The sequence below is a fragment of the Herpailurus yagouaroundi genome, unplaced genomic scaffold, assembly GCF_014898765.1.
Source record: "Herpailurus yagouaroundi ecotype Mexico unplaced genomic scaffold, PumYag 142, whole genome shotgun sequence".
NCBI lineage: Eukaryota > Metazoa > Chordata > Mammalia > Carnivora > Felidae > Herpailurus > Herpailurus yagouaroundi.
Window position 1 is genome coordinate 773,452 of NW_024412397.1, and position 6,531 is coordinate 779,982.

The 6,531-nt window shown below is 63.6% G+C and overlaps 1 long non-coding RNA gene across 2 annotated transcripts; it reads left to right on the forward strand.

Moving 5' to 3' along the window:
- Positions 1–2,758: 2,758 nt before the first annotated feature.
- LOC121032758 (uncharacterized) lies at positions 2,759–6,525 on the forward strand. 2 transcript variants are annotated; one of them, XR_005791443.1, is made up of 3 exons: positions 2,759–3,461; positions 3,553–3,815; positions 3,937–6,525. It is a non-coding gene; the product is annotated as an uncharacterized LOC121032758 (long non-coding RNA). The 2 variants fall into 2 exon arrangements; XR_005791444.1 differs by having other exon boundaries at positions 3,635–3,815.
- Positions 6,526–6,531: the final 6 nt, after the last annotated feature.

A 6,531-nucleotide genomic window follows, 5' to 3' on the forward strand; every position in this document is an offset into this window, starting at 1 on the left:
CAGGAGGCCTGCAGGCAGCGGACGCCCCACAAGCCTCCAGGGCCTGGACCCGGGGCGGCGGGGGGGGGGGGGGGGGGCGGTGCAACATTTGCCCCAACCGGTGAGTTTCGCTGGCTAGTCGGTGCCCGACGGAAGCCGTCACCACCGCCGTCTGTTGGGTTATCCAGCCCGTTGGGGACAGAACTGAAATCCCTCTTTCCACCCACTCTTCGGTCAGGCGGCCGCGCGCCCGCGGGTGTCTGCGTGGCTGTCAGGACACTTCCCAGGTGCCCCTACCTGGAGATCTGCCCCCACGCGGTGAACTGGGCCTGGCACGTGCCTTGGTGCCCCAGGGCCGGGGAGAAGGTGACGCGGGGGAGGGGGAGAGGATACTATGGCTTAGGGCCGGTGTGGGGGGGGAACCCCTCGAGGATGCTGAAGCTGGGGGCACCCCATCAAGATGCCCCGAGGCTGGGGGGACCCCGCGAAGACTCTGAGGCTGGGAGGGGGAGGGGCGCGCAGCCTGCGTGGGAGGCCGCCAGGGGGCGCCAGGGCCTCGCAGCCCTTGCCCCTCCCTCGCCCCGCCCCTTACAAAGATCCTGCGGCCCGGGGGTCCTAGTGGCCCACATCTGGGGCCACGGGGAGGGTTGAGGGCAGAGTCCGGGCACCGGGGCAAGAAGGTCTCACAAGTTGCATGAAAGTAAAAGTTGACCCCCATCGCTTCCTGTCCGCCCCTCCCACACAGGCTCCTCCCCTTCCTCACATCTTCTTCTGCCTCCACCTCTCCTCCTTCTCTTCCCCACCCTCCTCTTCCTCCTTCTTGTCTCCCTCCAACCCCTAGCCTCCTCTCCATCCTCCCCTTCCCCTTTCCCCTCCCCATCTCCTCTCCCTCCTCCCCTCCCTCCTCCCCACCTCTTCCTCTTCCCCCACTTCCTTCTCCATCTCCGCTTCCTCTTCCTCCTAGTCTCCTCCCTCCTCTTCCTCCTCCCCCCACCTCGTCTCCCCCTCCCCCTCCCCCTCCCCCTCCTCCCCTTCAGTAAATAATTTTCACTCCATCCAGAAAAGCTCTCTTCCTGTCTGCTCTCAATGCCTCCTTCTTCCCCGCCCGGTGACGGGATCCCCGTCTGTTTCCCTCTGTTTAATGCCGTTGCCGGGACCACGGTGGCCGCGCGCCAGGGCGCAGGGAGTTCCGGAGGCGGCGGCGGCTCCTCGGCCAGCGCGCCCCCGGTCCGCCCGGGGCGGCTCCTGCGGCCACCCCGGGGCCACCGCGGTCGGTCCCCGGCCGCGGCCCCTGCGCTCCCTTCCGCCCGTCGGCGCGGCCTGCGCGCGGGTGTGTTTATCGCCGCTACCAGGAGAGACGCTACACGGGTTTTATTTTAAGGATCGGTGACTAACGAAGTTAAAAGGAGCTGAGGACAGAAAACAAGACTATTTTTAGGTTACTGTTGTTTCTGTGGATTATTGGGGCGATGCACCCAGGGAAGCTGACCGTTTGCAAAGTCCCTTTGGGCGCCAGATCCCTCCTCCTGGAGCGCACCTGAGTGTCGCGCCGGGAGCCCGGGCCATGCCTGTCGCCTGGCTTTGAGTTTGTGCGCGAGTGCTGCCGAGATGTGATGTGTGCGGGCCGGGCCGGGCCGGGCCGGGAGGGCCTGCTTGCGCTGCTCTGCAGCGGAGGCTCGGCGCCCTGCCCTGGGGGACCCGCTGGGGCCTGCGGGGTCCGATCCTCCCGGCCACCTCGGTCCGCACCGGCCAAGCACGGCCGCTCCTGGGCCGGGGGGTTCCGCCGGCCGCCCCTCTTCCTGTTACCCAGCTGGGCAACCAGTCACTTCTTGCTCCTGGACGTCACCTGGGACATCCGCGAGTTAGGGGAGAGCGCGGTTCCTGCTGGACCTGTGTTCCGGACCACAGCCGAGGCCACTCTGAAACCTCTTCCGTTTAGGGGCCCTGAGCCTCTGACCCCTGTCGGCCGCGGGTGGGGGTTCTCCTTCCTCACGGCACCTCTCGCCGGCGGGAAGGGGGCACCCAGGCGGGTCAGAGCTGCCAGGACGCGAGCTTGGGGTGAACTTGACATCCGGCAGAGTGTGGAGATGGGGCTTACTAAGAAATCACAACTACGGAGGGTCATTGGCTTTCAGGTGAACTGCTGATGTTTTTAAAAACAGCCAGGGCGGATAAGTCTCACAACTGTTCCTGGAGTTGGGGAAGACGGGGTGCCCTCTGACGGCACCCGTGTCAGAGCATTCGGACTCCCCCCCCCCCCAGGTGCAGGTGTTCCGAGAGCTCCGTGAATGTGGGCTTCTGAGATTCTCCGCTGCACTTGACTCACAAAGTCTCTCTCTAACCCACCCCCTTCCCCTGGGGCCCTGCAGAGGCCCTTTTATTGTCTCTCTGCCCAGACGCAGCCCGACCACCCAGTCCAGGCACTGCCAGGTCTAAAACCTCAGTCGTCACAGACTCACTCACCTTCCCTCCCCGGGGCACTTGCCCAGGGCACCAAGGTCAAGGCCAAAGTGGTCAGCCTGGCACCTGATGTTCTCCCAGCTCCACACCTGGGGCAGCCCTGGGGGACCTCCTCACCAGGAAACCAGCCTCAGTCCCAGGGCCTGGAGGACCGTCTCCCCACCTGTATTTGGCCAGGCACCAGAACCTTCCTCCAAGCCGCCTGCCGCCCCTGCCCAGGGTCCTCACCTCCCCCTGATAAGTCTCGGCCCGCCTCCACGGCCCCCTCTCACTTCCTGGCGTGACGGCCTCACGTGGTGGCCCGTTTGTTTCGCAGCCTGGAGAACCTTCCACGCCACCTGAGAAGTACGACCCCCCTGCTGTCGCGGTGGACTGTCTGTCCACGCCTGGCGGGTCCGGCTGCTTGATGATGCAGTGAAGTTCTTCTGTTTCCTTGCTGGCCTTCGCTCGGCTTGCTTGAGCGCCGTGGACGGTGGGGCGACGCCGTCCGCGGCTACTGTGGGACAACTGTCTGTCTCTCCTTCTTTCCACGGGTTTCTTCGCTGTGTGTGGGAGCTCTGCGGCTGCGTCCTCCTGACGGGTCGGGTATCGAGCGTCCCTCTGTGTCGTTAATCGCACCCTCGTGTTACGGTCAGTTCTGTCTGACGTTCGCACGAGCCTCTCACCTCTGCCGGCCTGTACCAGACGCTGTGTTGTACTGCGTTCGTCCATTTGTGCCTTTGACCCCTAAGGGCTCTCCGTCTCCAGCTGGAAGGCGGATGGTGGGGTTTCTGTTTGTTTCACTCGACAATCTCTGCCCTTTGACTGGATCGTCTGGTCGAGCCACATTAGTGTTCTTATCGATGCGGTCGGCTCTACGTCTACGGTGCCGTTTCCTGCTTTTCTCGTGCCCCCCTTCTTCTCTTCCCTTCTGTCCCTTTTTCAAAATGCCGGCCGACTCTTCCCTAATGCGGCATCTCAGTCACAATCCGCTTCACGAGATGCTCGCTTGCTTCTGGCGCTGGTGTGAACCTCAGTCCCAGGTACGCTCACTCCCTTTTCCCGAGTTTACGAGATCATGTGACACCCGGTCCTGGCAACACTCCGATAATTATCGCTCTCCCGTCTCCTTAGGCCACACGGCTCTGCCCTACCTGCTCCCTCTGGTTGTTATCGCACATGTATTACACGTCTATCGCATTTGAATCAATCATAGGCCCAATGTCATGTCACAGACACACTGGTTTATACAACTGCTTTCTGAATTGGTTACAGAAGGAGGGAGAAATGTTGTACATTTGTCTTTACCGGCGATCTGGCTTTTCGGGCGGACTCAGCCTCTGTCTGGGGCGCTTGACTTCAGCCTGAAGCGCGTCCTGCTCTATTTTGCGAGCTGGGTGGGTCCTGCGGGCGGCGAATTCCGTCTCGTTGTTGCTGTGCTGTTTTAACCTGGGAAACTCTTCATCCCCTTCATCTTCGGAAGATGGTTTTGCTGACGATCGTGCTGTTGCCTGACAGGCGTTTTGCACACGCGGCCCACGGCCTCCGGGCCTGCGCAGGCCCTGCCGAGAAGTCACCGTCAGTCCCTCGTAAGGGGCGCGTTTTTCCCTCGCAACTTTCAGGATTTTCTCCTTGTCTTTGGCTTTCGGCGTTCTCCTTTTCGGCCACGTGTGGGTTTGAGTCCGCACTTATCCCCATCCAGCTTCCCGGGCACCTACGTCACTATGCGGTGGTAGGTTGGTGACATCGGCCCACACTTCTCTCTTTCCTTCTGCCCTCTGTCTCCCGCTGCGCACTTGGTGCCGTGAACCCCTTCCTCTACGCCCCCTGCGTTTTCTTCCCTGCGTTCCGCCTCCTCGGCTGCAATCTCCACTGGTCTGTCTTCAAGCCAAGGAATTCTTTCTTCTGCCCGTCCCGGTCTTCTGTCATCCACTCTCGTGTACCTTTCCCTTTAGTGCCGGTGCCTTTCAACTCCAGCACCTCCATTTGGCTCTTTGCTATGGGTTCTCCCTCTTCCTCCACAGTCTCCTTCACGTGACGTCCCTTCGCCTCTCGAGTGCAGCTGCCTTGAGTTCCGCGGTACTTGGGGTTCTGCGGTGGGTACTCTGCAGTACTTTTCCGTGAAGTCTGGCACCTGCCGGCTCCCCCAGGCGGCCTCTCTGCCCGCCTGCTTTCCGACGCGTGTGGGTGCCTTCCTGCATCTCGAGCGCCTCATAATTGTTTACTGGAAACTGGACATTTTAGATAATGTATCGTAGCAACATGGGGTTCTGCCCCCCCATCGGGGGCCCGTTCCTGTCCTTCGCTTGCTTATCTGTCCAGTGACTGGATCGTCTAGTGACGTCTCCTGCCCTCCCGGGGTGTCCAGCTCCTGACGCTGCTCCCAGGGGCCAGAGTGGGGGTGTGTGCGCCCTGCTTCTCCTGCAGGGAAAGCCCTCCGGCGGGGGGCGGGCGCAGGGGCCCCGTGTGCCGGGCTGCAGCCTCCGGAGCGCGTCTCTGTCCTCACGAAGCCGAGGGCGGGGGCGGTCCTGGTTCAGAGCCCGATGCCTCGCGCCTTTCCTAATGAATTTTCCCAGATTTTCTCGGGGAGACGTTTCATGTGCTGCTTGCCTTCAGGACCGCGTCCACAGGCTTCAAGTGGTGGTTCTGTGTGAAAGCGTGTCCTCTGGTTCCACCTGGAGAGGCTCGGCGGCTGCCTGCAGCTCTCCTGGTGGCATCCCTGCATCGGCCCGGTCTGTGTCCCCGCTGCCCCCCGGGGGCGCGGCCGTGAGGGTCTTCGCCTCCATGAGGCTGTGAGACGGTGCCGCTCGCGTCACTGATGCCTCCCACTGGTCACTCAACACGTTGGACCCTTTATTCCGGGGCGGTACGGTCACGGGTTGAACCACGTCCCCCGAGAAGATGGGTCAGAGCCCTAGCTCCTGGTCTGTGCCCACGGGGTCTTATTCAGAAAGAGGGTCTTTGCAGACGCGATTGGCTCCGAGGAGGCCAGCAGGTGTGCCCTAACCCAGTGCGTCCGGGGTCCTTGTCAGAAGGGGTCACGTGGTGGCGTCACCATGCGGTGACGGAGGGCAGGGAACGGAGTGCCAGGTGCCGCCAGCACGTGGGGCTGGGCAGAGATGGGGAGGGCCCCCACGGGTTGGCGAGGGCCACAGCCCAGTGGTGCTCCGACTCGGAACTTCCGGAGGGTTGGCAGCTGTGTCAGCAGAGGTGACCGTCCGGCATCCCCAGGGGTGGACACGGACACCGCGCGGTTTCGTCTCCTTCCGGGATGTCCCCCACGTCCTGTCCTGCGGCCCCCTTCCCCTGGATGCCACCCAGCTCTCCCTAGAGGACGTGTCGCGGGAGCGTGGCCGCCAGCCACGGCCACCAGCACTCCCCTGTCACGCAGCCTCTGCCTCGGGGCCTGGCCCACGGTCTCTGAGGGGTCATGGGACCCCCCCCCCCAACTCCCCGCAGGCTTCCTGCACCTGCCGGAAGGAGGCGTCTCTTCCTCTGGGGTTTGTGGGGCCAGCCCGTGGCTCCTCCTGGAGAAACTCCGCCACCCGAGGCCGACGTGGAGGGAAGCAGATCTGGAGGCGGGTTTGCGAGCGGTTCAAGCGTCTGGATCCGGCCGGGCCCGCAGGCCTGTGAGCGTGTCGCCGGGCTGAGGACACGACTCCCCTCCTGCTCAGGCCGGTCTGACTGGTGCTGCCACGGCTACGGGAGCCACGCGGCGTACAAGACACAGCAAGTGTACGTGGCCAGACACGATCTTCTCCTCCTGCGTGCGGACGGGGACGGCCCAGCTTCGGAGGCAGATGAGAACCAAGCGATGCCCCGAAGAGGCAGGAAGAAGGAGGCGCTGGGCCGTGTGGTCTGCCGGAGCCCACGGAGGACGCTGCCTCGCTCTGCACCTGGAATACTCTTGGGAAACACAAACTGGGCCGCGCCGGCGGTCCACGGCGTGTGCCCGTCGGGCGGCGCAGGTTGTTGAAATACCGCGGGGGCTCCTGTGCCGGCCCAGACGAGCGGCCCCCGGGCCCCCCGCGCCCGTGCTCCCCGCCCGGCCAGCCCTGGGCGGCCACAGGCTCCCGGAGACGTCACGCTCCCATTAACTGACCTTAGTTTCTA